The following is a 12,472-nucleotide window of genomic DNA, read 5'->3' as shown; positions in this document are numbered from 1 at the left end:
TTGTTAAACATGTTAAATTATTTTTATATAATAAATACTCCGAAACTAATTTTAAGTTTTCAGTGTAAAACTATTTTTTATTCTCCGAATTTTGCTAAAAAAGTTATCATCTGCTCTAATAACCCGTTTTAAGTAGTTATTGAAGCAAAAACTATATATATATATATATATAAATATAAGAATATAATATATATAATATGTATATAGTTAAGTTATTTAACTAGATTAGTTAAATCTTTTACGCTGAGCCCACCTTACGGGCTTTATTAATAAAAAGGTTTAGTTCAAGATGTAAAACTCAAAGGACTCGAGTTTCGTGCCTATGCACTCATCAGCTTCAAAATAAGTTTAAAATGAAAACACAAATGCACAAAATTGAACACACAAATGAAAATTAAAAAGTTAAAGCATTAATAGATTATGACGTAATTTTGAAACTATCAAAAATTATGCAAAACGGCTTGTGCAAAAATTAATTTGCCAATCGACAATAAACTGGCAAAAATTTATATAACTTAAGTGAGTAAATATATATTACGACAGATAATTGAAAGAGATAAAGATAAAATTAAGGTACAAATCGAAATTTAGATTATCTTATGATGAAATTGAAAGTTGTTAAACTTTAAAAGCGTTTTTTTTTATATGTCTGCTAGACGATACAATCTCGCTTCTTTTATTTAGGCATCTCTTGTCTTTTAGTGAATATACAACAGCTGTTGCTTCTTTGAGACACAGCCTACATATTAGGCTATTGCCGTCAGCTATAGGCTGTGCTCTTTTTATAACTTTCCAGGATATTTCAAAGTCAATGCCGCTGCGATTTAAGCCACAAACATACTTAAAAAGTTCAGTGTCATTTTCATATATGCTGCCTTTAAAAGATTTTTTATGATTGGCATAACTGAATCTAAACTGAGTCGAGCACAAGCCGACATAGAACCTCGTCTCAACTATAGATTAACCGATTAACCTAATAACTATTATTTTAAGGGCTTTTTTGTAATTCAATAAACTTGAATCTATGATATATATTTTTTAAGGGGCCATCATAAAGTAACTTGTAATTCAAAATATATCATGAATATCTAATTAGTCAGATTATGATTGTAAAAAAATGAAAACAAATTAAAAAGAAAAGGTGTACTTTCTTAAATTAAATATAGTAAAAAGGTTGTAAAACTTCACTAAGCAATATAAAAAAAATCTTATTTTGATCTAGTTAAGCGATTCTTAACCTTTAGTAAACTTACCCCAAGTAAAATTTTCTTTAATAAAAGTTATGTTAACTTTATCAGTTGTCTTTTTTTATAAGTTAGTATTTAACCGTAAATTATATTAGGTTAAATAAACGCTTAAAATTTTACAACATTTTTATTTAATAAGCTCAAAAAATAAGTTCGTAAAACCATTTTTTTCCTTTCTTTTAAAAATGGATAAATTTGGTATTAACTTTTAAAAAAGAGGTAAACATGAAAAAAGGGTTGGTAAACGCTGATCTAGTTAATAAGATTATAATGGTAAAAAAACAATAAAAGAGATAATTATTAGAATTTTGAACATTGGAATTTGAGTTGTAAAAATTTGAATTGCTGGACACTCTTCATACTCTATTCGATTTATTTAGTCTAAACAAGAATCAGTTTACATTTTTAATAGAAAAATATTTTTATCACAAGTTTTTACGGATCTTATTGTATTTATAAGTCAGTGTTTCTTAAAACTCTTTATATAGTTATTGTTTAGCTTAACTGTAAACTTTAATTTTTATTTCAATCAATTTTTCTATCATAGAATATTTAATGCTTTTTGTCTTTGACTAGAAATTTTAAAAGTTCAAAAAGTGCTTTTATTATAATTAAAACTTGAAAGTTTTAAATATATTTTATACAGCTTTTTAAACAGCTAGACTGCTAGTTAGATAAGTTCTTGTAGGTAATTTCAATAATTAAAACTTTTTTTAGGTTGTAGTAGTTATTTATAACTGTCAATATTTTTATACAATTTATTACATAAATTTATTTTTTGTATTAATAAAATTTTTCTATTAACGATTAACTAGTTGTTCCTCTTTACCGATTGTTAAGAGTTTTCAAACCATTGTTTGACATTTATAAATGTATATATAAAACAAAAATTATACAAAGTCACAATTATTTTTAAAGAGATTTACTCAAACAGGACACAATGTATATATAGATGTACTCCAATGAAAAATTGCTCAGCTTACGCAAAAGCTAAACATTAAAAAAGCAATTTTTCCAAAAATGTTAATAACCATTCGAGCGTAAAGCCTTGTATTTCTGTTACTTAGCATAATAATAGCATGGGCTGGTGTTAGCTGGCTTAAACATATAAGATATTTTTAATTAACAATGATCACTATGATGTGAGTTTAAACATACTACTGTTTTAAATTATTTGATAATTTCAGGTTTGTTTTACTGTTACTTTGGTTTTTTTTATTTTTCCAATAATTTTTTTCCTATGCTGTATATTATAAACTTTTTATAATTTTAAACTGAATTAAACTTTATGAAGGTTTGCTTTTAATACTTATCTTTTTTAGCATGTTTTTTTTTTGTCAAGTTTTATTGTTGTTAATTATGGAATATAATATTGAACATTTTCATGGTAAATCTTATACTAATTGATATTTTTAATCAACTCTTTGCATTATTTAATTGATAGTTTATAGTACATTTACTCCTCTAACTGATTTTATTTAAGTTTTATTGAAATTATTCTAAATTTAGAATTTAAAAGTAAGTTTGCATGCTTAATAATAAACTTATTTTTAATTATATGAATATTAGTTATCAATCATCATCATTTAAGCTATAAAGTTAAATTTGACTAGATTTCTGTAGTCTAAAGCTCAATCTATTATCATGATAAAGTAATTATAAAATATTCAAGAGCTTGAAAGTTATCTTGATAGTTACTGTACTTCAGAACAATGTTTAATAAAGTTTGATTAATATTATAAAATAAAATTTTATATCATTGAGTAAAAAAATTGATGAGTAATGTTTTTTTAATAGTTTTGAAAGCTTGTGCATAACTCTTTGAAAATTCAAAAAGTGTGAAAGTTTCATAACATCATATTTTTAATTGATTTATCAGGGTTGCCAAAAAATCTAGAACCCTGGAAAAACATGGAATTTTACAACTTATGTAAAAAAAATGGAATGTGATAAATTAAAAACAACCTCAAAATTTGACCAAAATCACTTGTAAAATATGAAATTTTTAACTATATTTATATTAATGTAACAAAATTTTGAATAGGTACAAAAATCTATCAGAAAAACATTTTAAAAAAGTTGTTTAACTATTTTTTTTCCTCTTAAGTCTTGTCCTGGACAAGACGTTAAAAGGTATCCATGGTGTATAACCCAATAACCAAAAGGTTCTTTGTGCACCAGGTCCTAGAACCAAATATTTTGAGTGTCTTTTTATTGTTCAATAAACTATAACCAAACAACACATTTTTAATAGCTTAACAGTATCTTTTCAATGTTGTTATACTGTTTATAACAGTTATTTTACCTTAAGATTTTGTATCAAAACTGCTCCAAAAAACTTGATTTTTAAATACCTGGATTAAATTAACAAAAAAATTTGGCAACCCTGAATTATTTGGCAGGGTTACCAAAAAACTTTAAATCCTGAAATAATCTGGAATTAAAAAATCTAGGCTAAAAAATTTGGAACAGGGAAATTGAAAAAAGAAAAGAGCAGTTTTGAACATAGACCACTAAAAAACCTAAAATTTTAAACAATTTTTACATGTAAAGTAACGATAAAATTAAGATTTGACAATAAAATCTTAATATAGAGAAAAATTTTTGGTTTTCATCAATTTTTTTAACACATTGATATTCGATAACTTTAACAGTATCTTTTCAATTTTGTTATTCTTTTTAAGTAGGCTTTTTACATCAAACTTAAATTTATACAAAAAAAAGACTCAAAACTTGTACTTATGAAAACCTGGAAAAAATTCAGAAAACATAGAAGAAATTTCTGAAAAACTATTTGGCAGCCCTGTTTATTGTTAGTACTTGGTAACTTGTAGATTTTCCTGTATTAAGTTATAAATTTTCCTACTCAAAAGTAATAATAATATATTAACCTTATAAGTGTAGAACAAGGTTTACTTTGACTATGTTGATTTAAACTAGTTTGAAAACTAAATGTTTAAAAGTTTTCCAGTGTTTTAAAGCTAGATTATTATGTTTTGCAGCTCAATGTTTTTTAACACTAAAAGTGTTTTATATATTAATGTAATTTGTTTTTAGCCAGGATTGTATAAATTAGTTGGCAATAACTTTAAATGAAGCTCATAAACACAATCTACGTTTTGTTAATAATTGTTAAAACTGAATTTCTCAACATATAATCTATACAGGTTCTGAATTTTTTACAAAAAATAGTATTTGTTCTTAAATAAAGCTTATAGTGTGAAGTGTAAGTCACATTTTTATGAATATTAAGTTAATTTATAAGGCCCAATAAGTATTGTAAAGTGTTTTCAAGAAGTGTATTAACTACAACTTTTTCATTCTCAAGTTTCTCAAAATTCAAATAATTTAAAATTGTATCTACTATTTTTTGCATTTTACGATAAATATTGCAAATACTTGAAAAGGATTCCTCAAGGTATTTGAAAAAGTTTTTTGTGATTATTTTTAAAACTACTATAATTTTCAATTATAAAACTAAAAGAATTGAAGGTTTTCAACTCTTAAAAAATTAAAGCAAATAATTTTTTGCATTACAACCATTTTTATATAAGCAATAGACGAGTTTTATTTTTGTTAAAAATTGAAACAGGAAATAAGTTTTAGGTAGACTTTTTACTTTTTTAGTTTGAAGCTTTTTAACAAGCCTATTGAAATCTCAAACATTGAATTTGTCCTATAAGTCAATCTGATTTTGTAGTGTTGTCTGTGAAAGCTCTCTATTGACCTCTTTTTTTTTTGCCAGAAATAATAGTCATCTGAATTATTGAGTATTGAAAATATAATTATTTTTCAGTCGTTCAAAACTTAAAGTGATTAAGTTATCACTCAATCTATATTTTTGTTTTAACTGCTATTTAAAAATGGTTACTCAAATTAACATCTTTTTGCAGCAAAATTGTCAGACAGTTCAAGTAGAGATTTTTAAAACTGTTATCTGGAATAACTTATTTTACTTTTATGTCTAATTTTATAAAAACAATAGTTTTAAGGCAAAATATAAAAATATTTTTGATTATTTTTAAAAGCTATATTTATTTTCTGAACCCAATAACTTCTTGCTAGATTTATTTAAACTATTTTCTAAGTTATCAAATACTTCTCTGCTATATAGTAATATATTTATGCTGAGAAAAAAGTAAAATAATTTAGTTTTAATAAGTTTGTAGATTAGATTGACTACAAATTTTTCTTGCTTAAATTTTTTATAACCATCATACATACATAACTATTTAAACTTTTATTTGTAGAAAACAGTTTAAGGGCATAGTGGGGTGAATCACCTTTTTTACAATTTAGTTTTTTTTTTTTGAGTTTTAACTAAGCTAAAAGTTGATTTTTACAGATTTTTAAAACTAAAACATTTTTTAGATATGGCTGGTCAAAGTCAGAGATTACATTAAGTACCTTATGGGAGGCGCAAACTTAAACCGCAAGTAACTAGAAATCACTAAAAATATAAGTTTTTTTTTTTAATTTCCTGAATTTTCTAAAAATTGCAAAGGACATTTACTAAAAGTTTGAGGCATTTATCTCAAAAACGTAGGAGAAGATAAGTTTTTAGTGAAATAGTTTTATTTGTGCTCTTCCCATAAGGAACCTATTGTTGCCTCTGACTTTGACCTGTCATATCTCATTTATTGTTTTAAATAATCAACTTTTAAGTCTGTAAAAGTCACCTTGTAGCTTAGTTACAATTCTAGAAAATAAGATCAAATTGTGAAAAAAGTGATTTATCCCACCTATGCCCTTAAAAAATATAGACTGTTTTGTTGTAAATTTGTCTGAACTCAATCAATTTATTAAAGGCATAGGGGGGTCCGACTTTTTTTTTCACTAAAAATAACATATGATCTTATATGAAAGCTTGAAGTACAATCTACAATCAAGTTTTTATAGAGTTAAAAGATTTGATTTAACTTTCGAAATATTGTAATTTTTAAAAAAAATTTCTGATACAAACATATAGACCGCAAGTTTTTCAAGGTCAATTTTCTCTGAGATTTAAAAAATCACTAAAAATCTATCTTCTCCTTCATTTTTTCAGCTAGAGACCTCAAACTTTCAGGAAACGTTCCTTTTTTAGTTTAAAAGACTTAGAATGTTGGAATTTAAAATATATTGAAAAATATAAATTTTAGATAAAAAATCAATGAAATAGGTGGTTTTTTTTTAACAAAAATTTTGTTTTTTAAAAATAAAAAATCCCTAAATTCAATCATTTAAAAATTTAATAATACACTTTCTGTAAAAATTTGAAGAAGATTGGTCGAAAAATGAAGGAGGAGATAGATTTTTAGTGAAATGGTCTATTTTTGCGTTTTTAGTTTGCGCCTTCCATAAGGAACCTATTGAGGTCACCAACTTTGATCGCTCATATCTTGAATTCTTTTTTGAATTTTTTCAAGCGGTTAAAAATGTCTGATTGCTCAGATAAAACTCTATAAAATATGACCAACTTGTAAAAATCAAGGTGGATCCCCCTATGCCCTTAATAGGTCAATGGTTAGTTACTATTACTAATTGAATTTTCCTAAATATTAGTTTCTTTCAAATAGGACAATTTCAATATGTTCTAAAAAATCATTGGATTTTGATAGAGCTGTGCTTTTTCAAATGAGTGATGAGCTAGGTAAACTTCTGAAATAATAACAAAAATGTAAATAAGATAGTTTTATTTAACTTAAAATATTCTCTATACCTTATGAAGCTTTTAATGTTATCTAATATTAATAAATTAAATAAATAAGTACTAGCAAAAATTAAAATCAACTGGTAAATCAAACAACTGCAGATTAAGGTTACTTGCCTTTAATCCTGCATTTAAGCTTTAAGAAAAAATAGTTTTTAGAGAAAACTTCTCAAGGTTATGGACACAAAGCTTAAAAAACTATTAATATTTAAAAGGTCAAGAATTACTGATATAGCTTAATAAAGGCTGAAATGTTGTGAATTTATATTTTGCTTTCACTGAAATACTAAATAATTTTTAAATTTCAACAACTTTTGTTGTAACTTGGTACTTATTTTTGTTTGAAATTTATCAACAGGTTTTAAATATGAAAGAACTTTTTACCCTGTAGAGCTAAACAAATAAAATTGAAATCTTATTCAAATAAAATTGCTTTTACAAATTGAATTTTTTTGATACTCTTTTATATTTATTTTAATACTACTTTAAAAGCTTCCATGATCATTTAATACATAATAAACTTACATATAGAGTATACTACAATTAATTTTTTGTACCTTTTATCAATTTACTTTCTTAACTTACAATATCATTTTTTAATAACTTTTTCAAATTTTTATCAAACTAATAAACATAATTAAATAGTTTTTAATAAGCTTTGCTGTTGTATAAATTTCAAACAAACATAACTTAGTTTTTAGGAAGTTCAACAAAAATAAATTCCTTACAAGTTTTATCTTTGTTACTTACAACACTTGTTAAAAGTTATTTAAAGTAAGTGGTTCACTAGTAAACAACTGATTATTATTGTTTTTGTTCTCAACAGTTGTAGCTATATAGTAAATACCCATATCTAAAAAAGAATCAAGCATTCAAAGAAGTTACACAAATTTTTTAATAAAATTTATCCTTTGTTTATAGGTTTTATTAGATATTGTTGTAAATGTTGCCAGTAGTAATCTTTGTTGTTCAAAAATGCAGTTTATGTATGTAAGTTTATATTTGCAATTATAATATATATGAATTTGTTAATTTAAAATTTACAGGTGGTATGCAAGCATTTATATTTATAATAAATAAAAAAAAATTAAATTAAATATAAAATGCGTTCAATGTTCTTAAATATCTAGAAAATATATTTCATTTGGAATGGGTCAAACTGTGAACCTTTAACATACTTAGCAACAGCCTAAATATATATTCAATTATATTATATTTAAAATATAAAATTGTTTTATATTTTAAAAGTGTCTACTACATCTAAAAAAAATTGTGATAAATTATGTTTAAAAAAAAAATAAAGAAAGTTTATACTTATGAAATATGAATATTTTTTGGGAATTTAAATTGAAGTTAAAATTTTACTGTTATCTGCTGTAAAATGTATTAACAATAATTGTCTTGCCATTGAAACTATAAATATTGCTATCTATATATCAATAGGGTTTATTAAATAAAAAACATTGACTTTTAAAGCTGTGTTCCAATTTTTTAGTTTTAATGTTTTCTATTAAATTTAAATGTTTGCTTTTATATACCAAATATTAAAAAAAAAATTGTTTATTAGTTTTCCTGTTTATATTTTTTCATAATTTTATAATTTTTTCTATTTATAAAAACTACCAAAGATAATCACAGCTTTAGTTTAATTGAAAAAAGGTCTAACAAAAAGGTGCACTTATTTTATAGTTTGTTTATACTTTGTTTTCATTAAGTTTCTGATTTTTAGTGTTCACAAGTTATATTTTTAAAAGTCTTTGAACTGTTATTGATTAATGTTAGTTGAACGTTTATAGTAATTAATTGGTATAGATTTTTAAAAATAACACTCTTATAAAATATATATAGGAGAACTTAATTAGATATAAAGCTAAAATATTTAATTTATATATGTTTTTTAACTTAACAAATACAGTAAGTTTCTCCAAAATTTAAAGTTTTTTATTACTTATAAAGATTTTTATAAATACATCATTATCTGTTTTCTCAAGTCAAAAAATAAAATTTTAATTTACATTAAATATTAAACTTTAGATAAATGACTTATTTTTACACAAACTTTATATTCACAAATGTAATCTTAACTTGAACCTTGTTACGTTTTGGTTCTGAAATGGGTTTTAAAAATTGAACATAAATATTTTTTTAAATTAGATGAATTAAAAGTTTTTCAAGTTTATATTCATAAATCATTTCAGGTAATTTTTTTCTTTAGTTTACTTATTCTTATCTTTTTATTATATTAAGTTCAAACTTCTGTAGTACAAAATTAATTTAATATTTATGACATCAAATGTATTTAGTTTCATTACTCACTTTGTTTGCTTATTTAAAGAATTCAAATATTAAATTACACCAAATATTTAAAAAGGTTCATATATTTGTATGTGCATTAAACTTTTTATTAATTTGTTATTGGTTTATTTTATTCAAAAAGTTAATTCAAAAAGTTAAATATTTCCTGAGATGCTTTACCCTTATAAAACATTCAAATACTAACAGTTTGTAGAGTTTAAAGTAATCTCATTCTTAAAGTAAAATTTTAAGTTTTCACAAAATTTATTATCAAGTTTAAGTTTTAAATATATTTTTTCTAGAGACACCCAACCTCATTTAAAGATAAATTTTAAAGATGAATCAGCAAGTGAAACCAAAAGTTTGATACACAACAACAAGAAATATGTGAACATGGACTAAGGAAATTGATTTTTTCAGCTCAAAACCAGTGGACTTTCATTTACAGGAAACAGTAAGGTGTGTATTTTTATAATCAAAATTTTGTGATACCTATGCAATGAAAATTTTAATTTGAAATATAAAATGTATCACACTTTTTTTTGAAAGTAATATTCAGCAAACTAAGTTTCACTCAAATAAATCATAAGTGGATGCAATAAACTGAAAACTTAAAATAAACTTAAAATATATTTAAACTCATGACTTTTTTAGTTTATTCTAAACACAGAATTTTTTGATCAAAACTTAGTTTGTCAATTTAAAATTAAGTAATTAACTTTTGAAAAAAAGTATAACCAAACCTATAATATAAAATGTAATAGTAGATGTTAACATAAATTTATTTAGGGAGAATATTTTTATTTTTAAAAATTTAAATATGAGTATCAAGTGTATGGTGTAAATGATAATTATATCACTTTAAAACTTTAATAGTTGTTATTAATTGTCGAGCATAACCTATTTTACATAAATTAATGATAAATTCAAAGAAAGATATAACTCGAATTCGAATAAGATGTTTGATTGTGAATTGTAACTGCTATCATATTCTTAGAACTTTTTTAAGAGCTGCTTTTATTACTTCGAAGCAAAATAACTTGGTTAATTTTCTAAAATATGTTGTAAAGTAAATTCAGTAATCTACAACATACATAAAATCAACATCTGGCCAGATTCGGAACTTTTCAAATAAAGATTCGTATACTATATGAGGTGGATCACTAATGTAGATCTAATAGTAAAATAAAAACACATAACATATATAACAGCTGTATTTACTAAATTTAAAATTATGGCAACTATGCCTTGAATTATTTGATAGTGTTTTTGTTTAAGCTAAGGTCGACATTTAGTAGAATAACATTTTAATACATAAATTTTTTTAATTTTAATTTATTTAATTTATTTTTTTTTTGTAACTTTTAAATTCCTTAGCCGACTAAGTCTTTGATAAGGTACTTTCTTTTAGTATTTAAGTAAAGTTCAAACATACACTGACATACTTTTTGAATTATGGAGAAATGGTTATCAGTATTTTAAGTTTTCATATTGATTGTTATAATCAAGATAAAAATGTTGTTTATAATTTAACAACATTAAATTTTAAAGATATTTTAAGTTTTAGGCTTCTTTTAATGATTATCTAATTGCAATTGAAAGTGCTTAATAAATGTATTTTAGCATTTGTTGATACTATTTCAAAATCCAATCTGCACTGATATGTATTGATTAGTTAATTAGAATTTACTAGCTTAAGGTTTTAAAAGATAAACACATAACAATTTTTAAGTGGTTTTAAATTATTAAAAGTTTCTATAAAAATATTTTAATTTATTTTAATTAGTATTTCACTTATGGGTGCCTACTCACAAAATTAACTTAAATTTTGAAAAAAAAAAATCAAAAACTTGAAATTAAATGTGTTTTATATAGATCTGTTTAATAACAAACCACACTAGTGAATAGCTAGTTTTATTAAATTAATATACAACACTAAAAATCAATTAAAAAATATTTTATTCCATATACAAGCCGATAGATATTAAAGGTTAGTTTTTGATATGTGTTGAAATAATAAAAGTCTGTAAAGTAAAAGTTTTAGGTTGTTGTAAAATAAAAATACTAAATTGTTTAAACGTTTTAGGTTAAAATACTGTAAAATTTTTATTATACATTTTTAAAGTATTTGTTATCTATTAAAAATTTAAACGATAAGAGATTATCTAAGTATTGGTCAAAGTAAAAAACAAGCACTTCATTTTTTTTGTAAAAAGATTGCCAGACTTTTAAAAGCTAACAATGTACATAATAAAAAAATAACTAAGCTATAAAAATAAAAAAAAACTAAATCCATCTTGTACATTACAATGATATAAATAAGTAATTATAATCAAATATTAACAGTTCAAAAATTTACTGAACAATTTAAGATGTCATTCAAACTAAATGTCCCTGTTGATTCTTACAAATGACCTTTTTCTCCTTGTTCAATGAGTTGAAGAGGTTCTTCTGGAAGAAGACATTGACTATGATTTCAATGTCATCTCCCATATCAATCCTCACTTCATGCTCTGGAATGTTTGTGACGTAATAAGGACTATTGATGCGGTTGATATCCACAGTTGAACCAACATATACCATATCTGTTTGTAAATAAATAATTAATTAATGACTAGGTAACAAATAATAAGGGTTGTTGATGTGATTCGTGTATTCAGTTGAATATACATATAGCGTATCAGTTTAAGATAAATAAGATACAATTGAATAATCATTAGTTTAGTCTATTTACATAACAAATACTTAACAAAGTAAAAGTATAATAGAATATATTTATTTACTACCATGCCTGTTAAAAAATAAAGCTCTAAACCAATAGATTAAAAAAATTAAATAAAAATGTTTTGGTCAGATTATCTTCATTTTGGTGTTAGTTGCCCCATTAACTTTTGGAGAAATGTGTCATATAAATATAATGAGTCAAATGTGCCATGTAATAATTTTTAGTATTTTATAAAAAATTCTAATCAATAATAAAATATCTAATTGAATATAATGTCTATTGAACTTTAATGCTTGATTAGTCTTACTGAATTAATAAACTGTTTTTTAATTATATATGCATTTACATTCAATATGTATGTTGCCTACAAGTTAAACTTGATGTATGTTTTAATAACTAAACTAATAAACTTGTATTCTATTAAAAAAAGTAGTTTAATTATTATCTTTTGGTAACACCATCAAGTTTTTAAAACTTATTTTCTGACACCACCCAATATTACTTATGATGTCA

The sequence above is a fragment of the Thalia democratica genome, chromosome 3, assembly GCF_965202585.1.
Source record: "Thalia democratica chromosome 3, ktThaDemo2.hap1.1, whole genome shotgun sequence".
NCBI classification, from domain to species: domain Eukaryota; kingdom Metazoa; phylum Chordata; class Thaliacea; order Salpida; family Salpidae; genus Thalia; species Thalia democratica.
Note: the sequence above shows the minus strand (reverse complement) of the source record.